Source organism: Corvus moneduloides, chromosome 19 (assembly GCF_009650955.1).
Source record: "Corvus moneduloides isolate bCorMon1 chromosome 19, bCorMon1.pri, whole genome shotgun sequence".
In the NCBI taxonomy this organism is placed as follows: domain Eukaryota; kingdom Metazoa; phylum Chordata; class Aves; order Passeriformes; family Corvidae; genus Corvus; species Corvus moneduloides.
The window spans coordinates 8615465-8632115 of record NC_045494.1 but is presented as its reverse complement, the minus strand read 5'-3'; positions in this window follow the sequence as shown (position 1 = coordinate 8632115).

Genomic DNA, 16651 nt, shown 5'->3' with positions numbered 1-16651 from the left:
GCCCACTCTGGAGTTCATTCTCTGTGTTAGATGCATCCTTACTCCTCTTCTTCTCAGTTGCAGGCCAAAAACTGCAAAGCTTCACCCTGACGGGCTCTTGCTCTTTGAGACCCTCCTTGCTGGCGCTGGTGGGGCTGAGTTGACTCTTCTCCCGATTCTTTCCATGGGAGTCCAGTCCCAGGAGGGAGTGGGAAGGATCTGAGGGGTTGTGTGGAGGAAGAGGACAGAGCACACCATGTGTGATCCCTACAGGGCTGCTGGAGACCAGGCTTGGTCTCCTGATCTTGTTCCCCAGGCATGGAACGAGTCCCTCTGCCTGTAACGCACCAGGAGATGGATCTGTCCCTTCCACTGATCCTGTGCATGAAAATTATGTTTGAGGGCAGGAAGCCAGTGGCGGGGGGAAAAACAACCAACCAAAAAAACCCAACCTAAAAACCCCAAGCCCAAGGTTGCCAAGGTGGGTCTGAGAAAAATGTTCCTGCAAGGACTGGCCAAGGTGTTGCGAGCAGAGAAGCGCTGCCCCTCTGCCCCTCTGCCTGTGGCCAGGCTCCAGAGCTGCAGCTGGTCCTTCAGGGAGCTCAGCTGTTGGAACAGCTTCCAGGGGAAAAGGTTGTTTCAATTCACCTGGAGTTTTTCATAGAATTACTCTGAGCTCAGCGAAATCTCATTTCAAAACGGTTGGCAAAATTTTCTCTGAAGGGAGGAGGAGCAACATCTGTTCTGACGTTCTTAGCCCACTCTAGATTTTTTTTCTTTACAGTCAGATTTTAAATATGTTATAGTTACGTTTAAAAAGCTTTCAAAGACTCTCATTAGCAATACTAATTGCTGTTTGCCATCCTCTCCATTTTTAAATTTTGTTTTAAACACAAAACTGAAGCTTTGGCTTTTGTCTCCATTTGAGCATTTTTGGTGGCACAGAGAAGCACCTTCCTGACCAGACCAGCTGGTGTTGCTGGGTTAGTCCTGCTTTTCTTGGAACAAATAAGGAAAAAAATCAGGCCTTTGGTATCCAAAACAAAATGTAAAACCATAGAACCTTCCTGGACTATTAAAAAGTCAAGTATCTCTTGACTCCTAAGGTATTTCCTCACTGTTAGAGCACACTGGGGCTACTGTAATGGATCCTTTCAGCTGCTGATTCCTGTGGGCAGGGACCCTGCAGTGAGGGCTGATGTCACATCCACACTGAGCAGTGGGTCCCTCACTGGCATCTTGTCCCCTTCCACTTTGTGCTGTGTCTTCTGTGAGCTCAGGCAGCAGCCCTGCTGATTCCACAGCTCCCAGGCAGCTGCAGAGCAGCCCCTGGGCCAACATGAGAGGCACTTTGGTGTCCTCTCCATCTCAGCCTCCCTAGAGGCTTCTGCACGAGCAGCAAGCCAGGAGAAGCAGACATGGTTTCATATCAGGAGGCTGAAAACATGAGCTGGGCTTTGTCATGCCATGAAACTGCACTTTTCCAGAAGATCCCTCTCTTTGGAGCTGTCTGGGTGTTGCAACAGCATCTGTGCCAGCCACAGCTCTGATTATGCTTTCAAGGACATTTTAATTTTCGTCATCTCTGGGATCCACTGCCAGGACTCCTGCTAATGCTTTGGATTGCCAGATGAGCTTTCGCTGCTCTCTGAAAATAACATCTTCAACAGCCACATTTGCTGAAGCCGCTCTTCAACAGCTTCTCTCAAATGCCACCGGGCCAGTCCTCTCTGAAGCAACATGGTGATGACACAGAGGCTGCTGTTGTGCCAAAAGGCTGTCCTGGCAGGGTGGATCCCCAAAAAGGCTGTCCTGGCAGGGTGGATCCCAGCTCCAGGGCTGCTGACAGGGGAAAGATCCACCCTGATAGAGGAGCCCTCCCTGCTGAGAAGTGTTTGGCCCATGAGGAGCTCAGCTCAAGGTGCTCAGCTCAGGTGAGAGCAGCTGGGGGTTTGTGCCCTGGAACTGGGAGTTACCAAGCCCTGTGTCCACAGGATTTTTGGGCATTTCTGAGTATCATCCTGTGGATTGCTTTGATGGGGGATAAACTCGGCTCTTGGTGGCCCTCATGTTGTACCCTGACCTAGCTGCTGGTTTCAAACATCCCCAGTGGAGGAAGGGAGGTGACACAGCTTTCCAAGCCAACACCCTCATGTCAGGTTTTGCCACCACAGTGGGTGGGTCCACAGAGGAACAGAGGAAATGCTGGGGGAGCAGCACTTTTCTGCTGGTGCAGGTGGGGTGCCCAGAGCTGGGAGGCTCCTGGCGCTGTGGTTGCCCCAGAACACTTTCCCCATACCCAGCACGTGGGGCTGGGTGCCCAGGAGGACCATCCATACATCCCTGCTCCCACCCAATCCCATGTGCAACTCCCCTGTTAGCAGAGCCCCTCGCTGAGGGACAGCATTGCAAGCATCTGTGCAGACCTGGGGTTAACTCAAGGAGTGTCCTGGCAGAGCAGAGGGCTGGAGAGATGCAAAGTTAATGTATAATCAAACCCACAAATCAAGTGAGCTGCATATGCTTTCCTTGCATCCTTCCCTGCAGTAGTTCCGAGATTTAATTACCAGCTCTAAAGTGCTCAAAGATTTTCAGGTGGAAACTACTACATAGAGGAAGGAGAGAGCACAAAAGCAGCCTACATAATTAAGTGCTGCTTTTTTAATTTAATTTTCTCCTTCATTTGATCCTCTCCCAGAATCTTGAAAGCAACAGTCTCAATACCAGCTGTGTTCTTTTGCATTCATGTTGCATCCACATGATGATCACAAGAAGAGGAGAAAACAATAGTTCAGGACGTCTTTGTGATGATGCCAAAGAGAGATGGGCTCTGTGCTGTGGTGCTGGTGGCTGTGTCCTGTGACGGGGTAAAGGTGATGGTGCCCACCCAAATCTTGGAGGGATCCTCACCTTTTGAAGTAAGACCAAGAGGGGTGCAGCCCCTTAGCTGCAAAGCTGGGATTTTGGAAGGAATTTCACATACCAGCACACTAAAAGGGTTTGCCAATAAAATACCATAAATAATTTGCATTTGGTAATCCAGATGAGAGCTGTAAAGAGGAAATACAAATGGGTTAAGCTGTAAATTACTGCTGTTCCTCTCTTCTCTCTCTCCATATTCCCTTGGAAATTAGCCAGTTGCTCCCTGGAATCACTAATTCTTACAAGCTTCCCGTGCCAGTCTAGCATCGGAAAAACAAGGAGGTTTATTTAGTATTTGTTTTTTTGTTTAACCGTCCCTTCTTTCCAAATATTTTGAAATGAAAAAAAATGTACAGACGTTCCATGAGACAGAGGGATTCCTTGCATGGTGCCTCTTTTACAACACCAACCCCATTTGGACAGAAAAATGAGAGTGTTACAGGCTGGGCTATTGTGATTGTTCATCAGAAACCACCACGGGGCAAGGCAAGGCAGCTGGGGTGATGCTTGGGTTCTTCCAAGCCTGCTCTGTTAGTGCTCTTGGTGCATTAGAACACCAAATATCCTGCCTGGTCCTCTCCAGAGAGGCACTGTGGACTCTGCCAGTAGCTGAGAGCTCTCTTTTGGTCCAGATCACATTTATATGACTTGGATTTTATGTTTATAATCAGTTAACCTGGCAAAGAGGTGCAGCTTTGAGGCGGGTGTGATGCTGCTGCCTTGAGCAGACAGAGCTGTGAGCTGGGTTTTGGAGTGTCAACCCAATGCCAGCAGGCTGGCCAGGTACAGGGGAGGGGCATCAGGGGCACTGGGAGGCTGGAGATTTCTTTTGCACCTCTCTGGGTTTGGATGGGAAGGGAACTGGAAGTAACCAAGTACCTGGAAACTTTCTCTTCCCTTTTCACAGAATCCCAGAATGGTTTGGGTTGGAAGGGGCCTTAAAGCTCAGCTGGTTCCAGCCCTCACTGGCACTCTAGAGGAGGCTGTTGGGATGATTAAAAATTTCCTACTGGAATGAAAAGGACTTGAACTTGAAGTGAGAAAGGCAGTTCTGGAGAGATATCCCTGGGTGTGAATCCTTCGAGGCTTCCTGTCTCAGCCCTCGTGGGGGTACAGAGACCTCAATACTTGAACTTGGTGCTTTCTCAGAGGTTTGAGACCATTGGAGCTGTGTGCAGAGAATTAGCGTTAATTAAGAGTAATAGGAATGGGCTGAAGGAAAGCAGGGAACAGGCTGGATTTTCAGCTGATTCCATCTGTAATTTGGAACACAATTCCTGCAGCTCCAGGCCTTGCACCTGCACCACATCTCCAGCTGTGGCACCTCTGACCTACACAGGGGTCACCACATCTGCCCAGGGTCAGACCTGTGGAAGGTGAAGCCACCCAGGTTCCCTCCATCCACTTTGTGCATTCCAAGTAAATATTGCTTCCCAGCTGTGGTAATGGATCCATCAGGGTTCAGTAAGATTAACAGCGGGTTTTTAAACAGTTATTGGTTTAAACTCAAGGATATTGGAAGCTTTAGCTTCCAAGGTTTGGGTTGCTTTAGAGGAGACCATGAACAGGCAGGTGGGCTCCAATCCTCACCCATCTCATGGTCTCCAGGGCAAGTTTCAGGCTGGTGCTCCCACCCAAAATGCTGCAGGGATGGGGAGGCACAGACTCAGGGCTTCCCCAAAACTGCTCTGAGGGCTGGAGAAATGCTGCCTGGAAGAAAGAGGAAAGCCAACTCTTTCAGGGGGATATTCTGAAGGTTAATGTCACGTTCTGCTGATCAGAAAAACCTCAGAGGAGAGGCAGGTGTGGCTGCAGCCATTCCCCGTTGGATGGCTCGGCACTGACAGGGCCAAACTCACCAGCACAGGTAGGGAGGGACACGTGGGTCCCTCTGCTCATTCCTCACGTGTAAAGCAGTTCTGACGGTGGGATTTTCCTTCTCTCGTCCTCTCTCTTCCTTCTTTTTTCCCTTCCCCTTTGCAGTGAAACACAGAGATCTGGGACTGCGTCCATATGGAATTGAAGCCTGCTGGGAGCTGGAGGGGAGGGGAGCAGGTCCTGCTGGAAGCCCAGGCCTGTGCTGGCAGCCTGGGGCTGGCACAGAGCAGATCCCCCCTTGGCCATCCCCATCCTCCTTGGGGCTGAGCAAGAACACGCTTTTTTCCCCCACAGCTCCCCTTTCTTTTTATTTATTTGTGCTTTTTTTTTTTTTTTTTTAAAGCTGAGATCCACAGGATGAGAAAATGGCTCTTCTCTCCTTTTTTCCTCCTTCTCCTTTCTCGACTCTCTGAGCCAGCTGGGGCAATGCCACAATTCAAGGCGTCTGGAGACGGAATCCAGCTCGCTGCCTTGTGATCTGCATGTCAAGGTGAAACTGCAATAAGATAATAATGTCAGTATCCCCAGAAGGCAGGCGGTAAAAGATACTAATTGCATTTCACTGAAGGCTTCAGAAACACTCAGCAGCTGGAAAGCTGAGGAGAATTTTGATGCTATTCTTATAAGGGAAGATTTTTTTTCCCCCCTTACACTGTTTGTAAATCTATTACAGAACATGGGGAGTGAAAGAGGGGGAAGGGAATGTATAAAACCAGTTAAAGGCTTAATGTTTCCCATTATATTTTGTGAGCTGTAGGTGGTCTAGAGCTTATAAAAATGTAGCACATTCCCTTGTAATCAACCATAATAATTTATTATTATTATTTATTATGATTTGCTGTTATTTTGCACACATAAAGGCCCCTGCCAAGGCAATGAGAGCTCTGCACAAATAGTTAACATTTATTATAGCAGTAGTAATGTTTAAAAATATTAACTAAATAAAATAAAAATACCAGCTCTAAAAAGCTGAGGACAGCTTTGTTACTGGGAAATAAATGCAGGAAGGCAAATATCTCGCAGAATGGCTGATGCTGATTTGAATAGAAACATGTCTGGCGAGGGGGGAAACACATTTCCAATTCTTGGAAAAACACGGAGATGTGTCTCCAGCAGCCAGTTCTGCTCCCAGCTTTGCCCAGCAGGAACGGGGACCCCCATGCTGGCCAGGACTGTGGTGGAAGTGTGGACAGGCATCTGCTGCCCGGGCTTGGATGCAGACAAGGGATGGGTGGGTGCATGGAAGGACTTTCCTTGGAGAGTGGCTTTATTCTGCCCCAGATGGTTGTGATCCTTCCCCCTGTGCTTTAGTGCTGCGGTTCTGTTCTCCAGGGAACCCGGAGCCCAAATCCAGAGTCTCAGATTAGCGTTCCCCACCCTCTTCTCCATCCTTTGTCTTTGTTCTGTCTCAAATCTCTAATGCCAGGGAGGAAGGAAAACCTTTCAGCCTCCCCTTTGTGGCCTCACCAGGGGAATTGTCAGTGCCCTTTGTGCCGCCTGGGCTGAAAATGGGAAAATGGGAGCACTGGGAGAAGGGGAGGTCGCTGATGAGGGGAGAAACCATCTGAAAGGCAACGGGAAAAAGAATTTTGCGGCAGGTTTACCACAGAGATGTGCTTGGGACATGGCGCTATGCAATGCAGTTGTTTATGAGCTGGGGAAAAATAAAAGGTGAATGGGCGAAAAGCAAAACTTGCAAATGCCTTTGGTTTGTCAAGAGGAGAGGTGGAAAACCTCCCGAGGGTTTTCCCTGATAAAGCTGGAGGGCTGGGCAGTGCGCTGATGGGCAGAGAGGCAAATGCAAAGCTTGCTGCAGGTGAGAAGGAGCACCGGGAGCGTGATGAGGTCTAAATTAGCTGTAAATGTTTGGGAAGAGGAGAGAAGCATCAGCAGAGACATCTTCGTGCAAATCTCTGCTCTCTGTGTACAGCCACCACCAGACAAGCCAAGGAAATCTGAGGAAGAATGGGGTTAAAAAGATTGCTGAGAGTATTCTAATGCCAGCACATAAATCAGTGCAGTGGTCCTGCCTGGGATGGCGTGTTCGTTTCTAGTCAATCCATCTCAAAAAGATACAGCAGGAATAGAAGGGGTCAAGAGATAGGCAGCAAAAATTATTGGAGACACTGCAAGACTTGCAGATGAGCAGAGACTGAAGGATGAGGGGGAACATTTATTTTGAAGATGAGATAAATATGCGGGGATATGATCCATGCGCATGAAAAAGGAGGCAGTAAGTGGCACAGAGAAGGTAAATCAGGGGCTGGAAGTCACCCTTCCTTGTGAGACACAAACCAGGGAGCACCGGAGGGGACTGAACAGGAGGGATTTGAATGTCGTCCATGGGACATCTGCAGACTGCTGGGGGGGTTAACAGCACTCAGGGAGGCCTGAAAGGGCACCTGGGGCCCCAGAACCTCCAGCTCCACAAGCGGCGAGGAGATACAATCAAGGACACAAACACCTCGGACCCTCTCCCTCAGTGGGGTTTTGGCATTTCCCTGGCACCCCAGAGCTACATTAAACAGAGGGGGGCACAAAGACATCCTCCCCTCTCCCCAGGGCATCTGCATCTCTCTGGGGCCAGGGGCACCTGCCTGGTGGTTGCTGGTGTTGTTTTGGGTGGTGCAGTGATGCTGCAGGAGCTCAGCGGGGATGCAGGGCGTGGGGGTACAGGTACCTCGAGGTGCTGCATCTCCAGCAGGCCTGAAACCACCGGCAGCAGGGTGTTGGGAAAGGCTGGGGCTGGGAGACACACCGAGGTGGTCTCTGCTTGAGGATGAGGAGGGGGGGAGGCTCGGGATGGAGGCTCGGTGCCGGTGCGATGGCAGGCAGCTGCACGCTCCCGATGAGGGATGAAAGGCAGGAGGGTTAAGAGGCTGGTGGAGCTCTTGCTGAGGTTATCTGATCTCCTCTCTGCCCTGCCAGCTCTCCCCAGTGCTTTGGGGCTGCCCTGGGGCCGCTGGTGTGCCAAAGCCATGCACCCACCCACCCACGCTGCCACCCCACCCAGCTGCGGGGAGCTTCAAAGGCCGGGTGTAACTGCTCTGCACCCAAACGCTTGGTGTGACCTCCTTTGCTGTGCTGGGGATGACGAGGTTTGCTCAGATAAGGGTCTGCTCCTGCCCCGAAGTGCAGGTGGAGCCCCAAGGAGTCAGCGGGATGCTGAGTGAGTGCATCCCTGCCCGGGTGCCCTGTCCCTCTGCCAGGGGGATCCGGCTCCTGCAATCACAGTGGCTGAATGATGCGCCCTAAACCCTAAACAGGCTGTGTGTGGCTGTGTGTGCCTCCACAAATGGACAAATCCCGGTGTGTTGGCTCAGTGTGGGAGCTGTGGGGTCGCTCACCACAGCCCAGCACAGCCCCTTCCTGCAGCAGCACCCTGAGCACTGCAACCAGCAGCGCTCACACGGGTTCATTTTGTCCTCTACCATCTCCCCAGGGGGAGAAGTGTGTGCAGGGGAGTGTCCTGTTTGGGTACAAGTCAGGGGTTTGGTATTTTTTTTGTTAAATACCTAGGTTGTTGTGTGTTTCTCTCAGAGAAAGCCGGGGCAGGGCTGTGTTTGAGCCTCTGAAGCAGAAGTGGTGGGTTTGGCAGTGAGTCTCACTTTCTGGTTTGCTCTAGGTTTGGACTCCCCCAAATTGTTTCCCCTACAGAGAATCTCTGCTTTCGGTGTGGGAATTTCTGTTTCAGAGGAAAAAACAAAAATTGTGAAATGCTGAGTAGTCTGAGTTTTCTTCCCTTGGGAGCACAGCTGGGCTCGTGTCACAGCTCTCCCCAGTGACACCGAGGGGAGCAGGGCTGCAGGGAGGGCAGGGCTACTGGAGGGGGCTGGATGTGGGGCCAGGCAGGTGGGAGTGCACACCCAGTGCTGTGGGGTAAAGATGTGCAAAGCCTTGGCAACCACAACCACGGGCAGGGTTTGAAGTGAGAACACCCAGCCCTGGGGCGACAGGAGAGGCTATCAGAGGGCAATGCTCCCTGAAAATGAGTGTCAGCAAAGTCCTCAGGGCACTCCAGAGCCCTGAGCCGGGTGCGACCTTCCATCCTTGGAAATACCCCGGTGCTCAGAGCTGAGAACAGTTCCCTCTGTCCTGCTGGAGGTCAGTCCCCTCATTCTCCACGCCCAGCTCACGCGGATACTTGGGCAGCAGCGCTGTGATCCTGTGGGAGCACTGCCTGTCCCTGCATTTTTGCCTGACCCGTTGCCCTCCAGTGATCCCAGTGCCAGGAGAAGGTCAGAGGTACAAAGCAGGGATCTGCCCCTGGCCAGAGGTGCTGCAAATCCAGGCATCTGATAAATGACATTTCATAAAGCACCATGGGAAGGCTGTGAAAACCTGTCACACCTCTGGGATGCAGGTTTTTGAGGTAGAATAGCACAGCAGAGCATCATTGGTGCACTCAAAGAACAAAAAATCCAGGCTCCTAAGTGGAGGCCCACACAGGCTCCTGGTCTGGGGGCTGTCTGCACTAAAACCACTCTTTGCAGACTCATTCCAGGCTGGGCTAATGGCCCTTTTTGACTCCTTAGTCTGAATCCACCTGCCCTGACTTAGCAACGTGGCCATTAAGGTGAGCTGGTTGTGTAGACTGCCTTTAGTCATTGGGAATAACAGGGCAATTCATCCCAGCCTGGGATAAATCAAAGTGATTACTCTGGAGGGATCCTTATTTCTCCTGATTTGGGGTGGAGCTTTCAAGTCCAGGTTTAAATTAAGCATCCAACTTTTGAAACTCATGACATGAGTCTCCCTGTGAAGCTGAACACCACTTAGGTGTTTACCCAGTGTGCAGTCCACTGCACAATCCCTGGGGGAAAATGGCCTTCAGAGGATCAGACACTGGATTCATTTCATTAGGGGGAAATTCTGGAGATCATAAGCTGCTATCAAGGCTAAGAGGGATGTTCTGGGTGTCAGTGGCTGGGTCTTATTTGACCAAGAGTGACCTGACAGTGCTGGGCACCCATAGTGGTCATGACCAGCCTCAGGCCAGGCTGTCCATGTGTCCATCTGCACCTGAGAGTCAGCCCTGGAGGTGCGTCCAGGAAAACCCCACACCTGTGATTCCAGTTCCACGCACAAGCAGATTTTCAAAGGTATTTATTTGCCCGAAGTTGCAAAAGACCATTCATTGTACAAGCTTTGGAGGAATTCACAAAAAATACCTCAGCTGTTTGATTTTGGAGCCTGAATTCCTTAGGGACATTGTAACCTTGTGTAGGAACCCTCTTACAGCTCTAGGTACCTTTGGGGATTTTCTGCTGAACGTCAAGTTATTGTCCTGGTAAAAACGTTAGCATTTGGTTTAACGGTGGAGGGTCTTTTGTGGTCTGAATTACAGCAAATTTACTTACAGTTTTCATTATTGCAAAGTTCAGGAGAAGGAATTATCCCACCAGGGAGTGCTGTTTAATTTCTGAGGAATCATTTTCTTGTCCTGATATAAATTTGATTGTAATGACAGGTAATTGTAGCAATAGTATAACAATGATAAACCGTTGTGGAAATGGCAGTATGTTCAGTGCAACTTCGTGAAAATCCTTCAGAATGTAAACTAAATTAAACCAGAAATCCAGCTAATAATGGACTTAATGTTTTATGCCATGTTTTGTTCACTTTTTACTCAATAAAGGCTGAGATAAAAGAGGAGGGGCACTGAGCCTGGGTCGTGGCTGATACAGTATTTGAACTTGGACAAAACGTGAGTATTTGCTCTTAACCTTCTGTTTCATTAAGGTGATTGTAATCCACTTAGAGATTATATAGAGATCTTAAAACGTCAGGAATTGCCTTTTCCTATGTACAGCAGAGCCCAAACAGAGCACGAAAGGGTTGATGAGGACTGTGTGCATTGTGACTTCACAGACATGAGCTGCACCTGTGGTTTTCTCTCTAAAATAGTGGCAGTGCTGCCATTTTATACTCAAAACCCCACACTTTAAAAAAAAAAAATCTAGAGTCCTTGATGCTTTGAATCACTGGTTTTCATCCCTCTTTTTCTCTAGAAGAGTCCAGGTTCTTTCTATCTGATTTGGACCTCGTGCATCCCAAGGCTTGGGCCACAGATATCACCATGTTTTATTTGGACTGAGTGAATACTTCTCTAATCCCTTTCTTTTAGCTTGGGCTTCGCAGCATCATTTCCACCAACTGCTCCCCTTGCTGTGCCCTGAGAACCCTGCCATTGCCTGTGTTTGAATTTCACACTGGTCTAAATGTCAGAGGCTGAGTTCTGGCGTGCAGAATTGAGAGGAGATTCACATTTTTAAATTAGCAGACAGTGCAAATGAATGACTGGCTCTTCCCTGGGGAAATATTCTGGACCTGCTCAGTACAGCAGCCCTGAAAAGGGGGCTGCTGCTGGTAATGACACAGCCTTGGCTGGGGCCTCTGCAGCACAGGGAGCTGGAGGTGTTTGCCAGGGCAGGGGGAACAAGCCCTGTGCGTTCCCCCGGGAGCAGGCAGAGATGTTTGCAGTCACTCCAGATCTCATCTCCCAAGGAAACAATGCAAAAGCCAAACCTCTCTCCAGCTCTCACCCCTTGGTTTCTGTCTTGCAGTGGGCTCTTCCCATTTTCTAGGTCGGAAAATAGAGCATTTGAGGAGCGTGTGGAGCAGCAGTGCCCCAGCTCCTCGTCGGACACGCTCCTGTGCCGCCGTGGCTCAGGCACACACGAGCCAAGCACAGCACCAGGATGTGATTCCCTCTTCTTGAGGGAAGATTTTTTCCCCTATTTTGCTGAACATGGCTGTTTCGGTGGCAGCTGGCCAAGCTGGGAAAGCAGATCTGTAAAAGGGGTACATAAATAAATAAATATATATCTCTCTATATATATGGACTTTGTCAGCCTGTGCAGGCATTGGCCAGGTCCCTTCTGCCACGCCAGTGTTAATGGCACCATCCCTGTGTCATGGCCCTTGGTAGGATACAGCCCCATGGTCTCCTCTATTCTGCATCCTCCAGGGCAGCCCAGTGAAAATGAGGAGGTCAGGAAGAGACTTTGCAGACTGCAGAAGCAGGAAATCTCTATTAGAGATTTTTGGTCTCCAGCTTAGAGAGGAAAACTGAGAAAACCTGAATTTTTGGAGAGGGGATGGCATATCCAAGGCATGAGAAATTGGCAGGGAATTATCTGATCAACCCCTTTGATGGGATTAAATAAAAAGTGAAAAATAAATGCTTTTCTCTATGTTTCTCTGTCACTATCGCTAAAATATTGAAGTTTAAACAAGGAGGCTTTTAATGGAGGGTTGTCTCACAGGGTGTATTGTATTCACTGGAGTTTGCTCTCTCCTTGGCTAATTATATATATTTATCCATCTTACTGAAAGCTTCTCCAGGGCAAAGAGATGCTGGTTTATTTCTTTATTTAATAAAGGAAATGCATAGTGGAGGGAGATCTGTTAAATATCAAGGCAGTTCAGTCTCTGATACTCCTGCTCTGGCAGGGGCTGGGAGGGGACACTGCAGAGGGGACATTGGCAGGAGCAAGGAACTCCCACCTCCAGAGGCACAGCTGAGGGCAGGAGGTGGGAAAAGCTGGGGTAGGACATCTCATCTGTGGTTTGGGCTGAGACTTCCTTGAGGATGTTTTGGGGATCCCCCATTTCCTTGGGATCCACTGATGAGTCAGGCCCAGCCCCTTTCCTGCTCACTGCCTGCTCTAGGTGATTGCACTGTAGCTGTTATTCCCCTCCTCCTTCATCCACCCAAACTCCTCTTCGTGTGTCCAGGTCTCAGTAAACATCCTGTCTCCCCTAAAAATGGGACAAATGTGTGATCTCCTGTGCAATGTCCCAGCACTTGAAGCATCTTTGGGCAAAAGGCTCCCAAACAGAACCACCTGGTGCAGGTGGGACCAGCCCCTTCTGGTGCTTCTCCAGTGCCATTTGCAAGGTTCATTTGAAACCCCTCAGTAGAGAAAGAGACCTCAAACAGCCCCTCCCCAGGTAAATCTGTCCTTGCCTGCAGGATCTGCACCCTTCCCAGCGGCTCCCTGTCCAGGCTGGCTGGTGTCACCCCTGTACTTGAGTGGTGTTGCTGCCAAACCCCTCTGGGGAGGGAGAATGGGCTCAGGGCTTGTTGGGAAGATCCCAACATGCAGCAAACACTGGTCTGGGGTTCACCAGCAGCCTTGCATGAGGACTGCATTCAGTCAGGATGCTCTGTACATGAGCAGAAGTGCTTTTTGCAGTGCTGGAGAGGCTGTGCCAGGCTGTGCTCCCAATCTCAGGGACCTCAGGGCACCCAAAGCAGCCACAGATCTCACCCAGCAGCAGCCTCAGCTCCTTTCTGTTCGATGAAAGCATTTCAGACACAAACCTGCTGTACCAAATGTGTGGCTGTTCCATTAGTGCCTATTTTAATCACAGAAATGTAACACTGTGAGAAAAATCACAGCACTTCACAGACAGGGACTGGCCCGGGCAGGAAAGCGTCCATGTGACATGGTCACAGCAAAGTGTCATTATGGCCTGCTGGGGAGCAGCACTCATTTTCCTGCCAGGAAGGGCTGTTTCTCTGCTTGCAGCTATCAGACTCATGAATCCATGGAAATGGCACAAATACTGGGGGTTATTTTCTATCTTATCAATTTTGTTTTGAAGCTCAGTGAAAAAAGTGAGATCTTCATTTGAAGCTGCTGCCAGACAGCGATGTGCTGGCTCCTCGGACTTTTTTACACCCTAATGATGCTGCTGCTTTATTTATTTTCCTTTTTGCTCAGCTACCCAGCCAAGCATCGTATGTTTCCTTCTGCAGGAAGACGAGCTCTCGGGAGCATCTTCTGCTTTATGGCTTCATGCAGATTCTGCAGCTCTGGGCTGTCACTTACTGTCACTTCTGCATTTGCTTTTTGAATCAAAAGGGGCTGTGGTCCTCCTGCCTGGAGCATTTATTTGGGAATAACTGCTTTAGGTCAGGATAACTGCTAAAGGATTGCACTGCTCTTTGGATTCATGTCCTGGGCTGGCAGCACCAGCACAGGGATGACATCATATGAGGTGATGTTGCTCCAGGCTGGGACTCCATCATCCATCCCCCTTCTCAGCTCTCTCTTTCATCTTGGCCAGCCACCCTCGAGGTGTGCTTTGTCTTTAAGCATCGCCTTCATCTCACATGAGAAGCAGGCGAGTGAAGTGGTGCAAGGTGAGACAGCTGGATTTTAGCAGAAGAGCACAAACGCAATAAATATAATTTTGGCAGTTGCTTCTGTGTGGAAGCTGGGATGGATCCCTGGGTTAGGACACCCGGATCCTCAGCTGAGCTGTCCCTCCAGATTCCCTGTGCAGCTGCTAGGCAGTGCTAGTGCACAACTCAGCTCCTCCTAAGGTGCATGTCAGAAAATAGGTCAGATGGATTGTGCTTTAAATGTGCTCATTTTCCTAAAGGCGGTTGTGCTGACAAGCACAGATGCAGATCCTCCTGCATGTCTGGAGTGGGGGCAGCAGCCACCCTGGGGAACCAGAGGCATTGTTGTGTGGGAAAGGATGCTGATATCACTCCTGTTTTCCCCAGGTAGCATCAGTCTCCCACACCCAGAGTTGTCTCAGGGCTCAGTGCCAAGCCCCAAACCATTGTCAGGTATCCTGAGCACACTGAGCTGCCAGGGTGCAGTTCCTGCCATCCCTGAGCTTGGGGACTGATGGCAAACTGCAGAGAAACTGTTCACAGTCATTCCTGCACAGGGCAGCAGTGGGAGCAGCCTGGTCCTGGTGCCTGAGCATCTCCTGCTTCCCTCCTGGAGCAGCAAACTCTTTTCTCAATGTCTTTCAGAGAAGACATCACCTTGTGCCCTGCTCACCCTTGCCAACAATCAGGCTGGCTGCAGGGGCAGTGCTAAAGAGCCTCCTTGAGAGAGGAGGGCTGGGGAAGCCTCTTTTAGGGGAAATGTCAGCTCCCAGATCCAGCCTGAGCGGCCCCTTCCCAGCAGCTAGAGGTGTGAGGTGCAAGCAGTGCACTCTGCTTAGGGAATGTACTCAGTTTTAATATTTAGAAATGAGATTGCCATCAGATCGGGGCAGGAAGCACAGAGAGCTGTGCAGCTGTTCCGTATTGCCGCTCGGGAGGGGCAACAACGAGCACAGGGAGGTGATAATGGCAGAGACTGAGTGTAAGACCTAAGAGGAGGTAAGCAGCGTGTTCAGTTTAGAGTCATTCCCCCCTGTCCTGTCACTCCAGGCCCTTGTCCCAAGCCCCTCTCCAGCTCTCCAGGAGCCCCTTTAGGCACTGGAAGAGGCTCTGAGGTCTCCCTGGAGCCTTCTCTTCTCCAGGTGATCATCCCCAGCTCTCCCGGCCTGGCTCCAGAGCAGAGGGGTTCCAGCCCTTGGAGCACTTCCATGGCCTCCTCTGGACTCGTTCCATCAGCTCCACATCCTTCTGATGTTGGAGACTCCAGAGCTGGAAGCAGCTCCAGGTGGGAGGTCAGAAGCAGAAGTCCTCACTCCTGGGCACAGGAGAGCAGAAGCACCAACCCAGCAGCTGAGCAGAGCCTGCAAACCCTCTGCGGCTGCTTCCAACCCGCAGCCAAGCTCTGGATGTGCTCCCTTCCTTCTCCGGGTGCCTGCCCCGGGATGGGAAGGCAGAAGCTTGCAAATAAAGGGGGGTGTGTGTGTGCAGACAGCCCCGCCCGCTGCACGCTTGCTGCAGCCCTGCATCGCCCCCGCAACGCCGGCACAGCCACAGCCCCGGGCTGCTGGGAATGTCTGCGAAGAGCTGAACAGACGGGAATTTGGGGAGACAGGGAAAAGAGGGAGGGCACTGCAGCCTGATGGAAGCCCCGACAGCACCTTAACCCCGTCAGCACAGCCTGGCATCACCCGCCGCGCTGATGGGAAGTGGCAAGAGAAGGAGATGCTTTATCGGCGCTGGGTTATGGAAGGGGCAGGCAGCTGAAGGCGAAGGGCTATTGTCTGAGAGAGGAAATTTATTACAGGGCACCGCACAAAGCCTAAATTAGGCTACCCAGGAACAGGCAAAAAAAACCCCAAACCCTTGGTGTGTGTGATACGTGTGCAGAGCTTGTCATACCGAGTAATGTGGTGCAATAGGGCTGAACCAGGCAGAAATGGGCTGTGTGGCTGCTGCTCTGCCTCCCTCTCTCTCTGTGGTGGTGTTGTTGTTGTTGTTGCAGCGGGACCTTAATGGTGTTCTTTAAACAGATGCTTGAGGAGTCGTACTCCAGCGAGCTGCGATTAAAACAAAAACAAAAACGAAAACAAAAAAAAACCAAAACAAAACAAAAAAGAAGAAAAAAAGAGAGAATAAAAAAAATAGGAGAAAGAAAAAAAAAAGAGGAGAAAGGAAAAAAAAAGAGGGGAAAAAATGTTAAAAGCATAAGATTGGCAGAAATCATTTTTCAAAAGAAAAGAGCTTGGGGGTGGGGATGAGATGGGAGAAGACTGTCAGGCTGTGGAAAAGTTTAATAAATTCCATGTCACTCTAAAGACCGTCATGTGCAGAGTTGCCCAAGGCCAATAAAACCCGATAAACCTCTGATAGGCTGGCTCTGCTGCACGGGCACGCGTTATTGCTTTGATACCTTACACAAAAATAGGGTGCTTTTTTGTTGTTTTTGATATGGTAAGAGGCCTTGCAGTGTGCTGTTCTTTATAAGAGATATATATAAAATCCATGATAAAAACACCAAAGGATTTAAGTGTGTAGCTGTCATCAGTTACTATTTAACTGAGCGAAACATGTTAAAAGCAGCAACAATACAATATAGCAGTGAACGCATGAGAGCTCAGGCAATCTTCCTCCCACATTTAAGAGAAAGTGCTTTTTAAAACCGTAATCTTGGTCGGATTCACGGGGAGGGGGAGAAGGCGAGATGAAGAAAGCACGGAGAAACATCTCTTCTTTTTG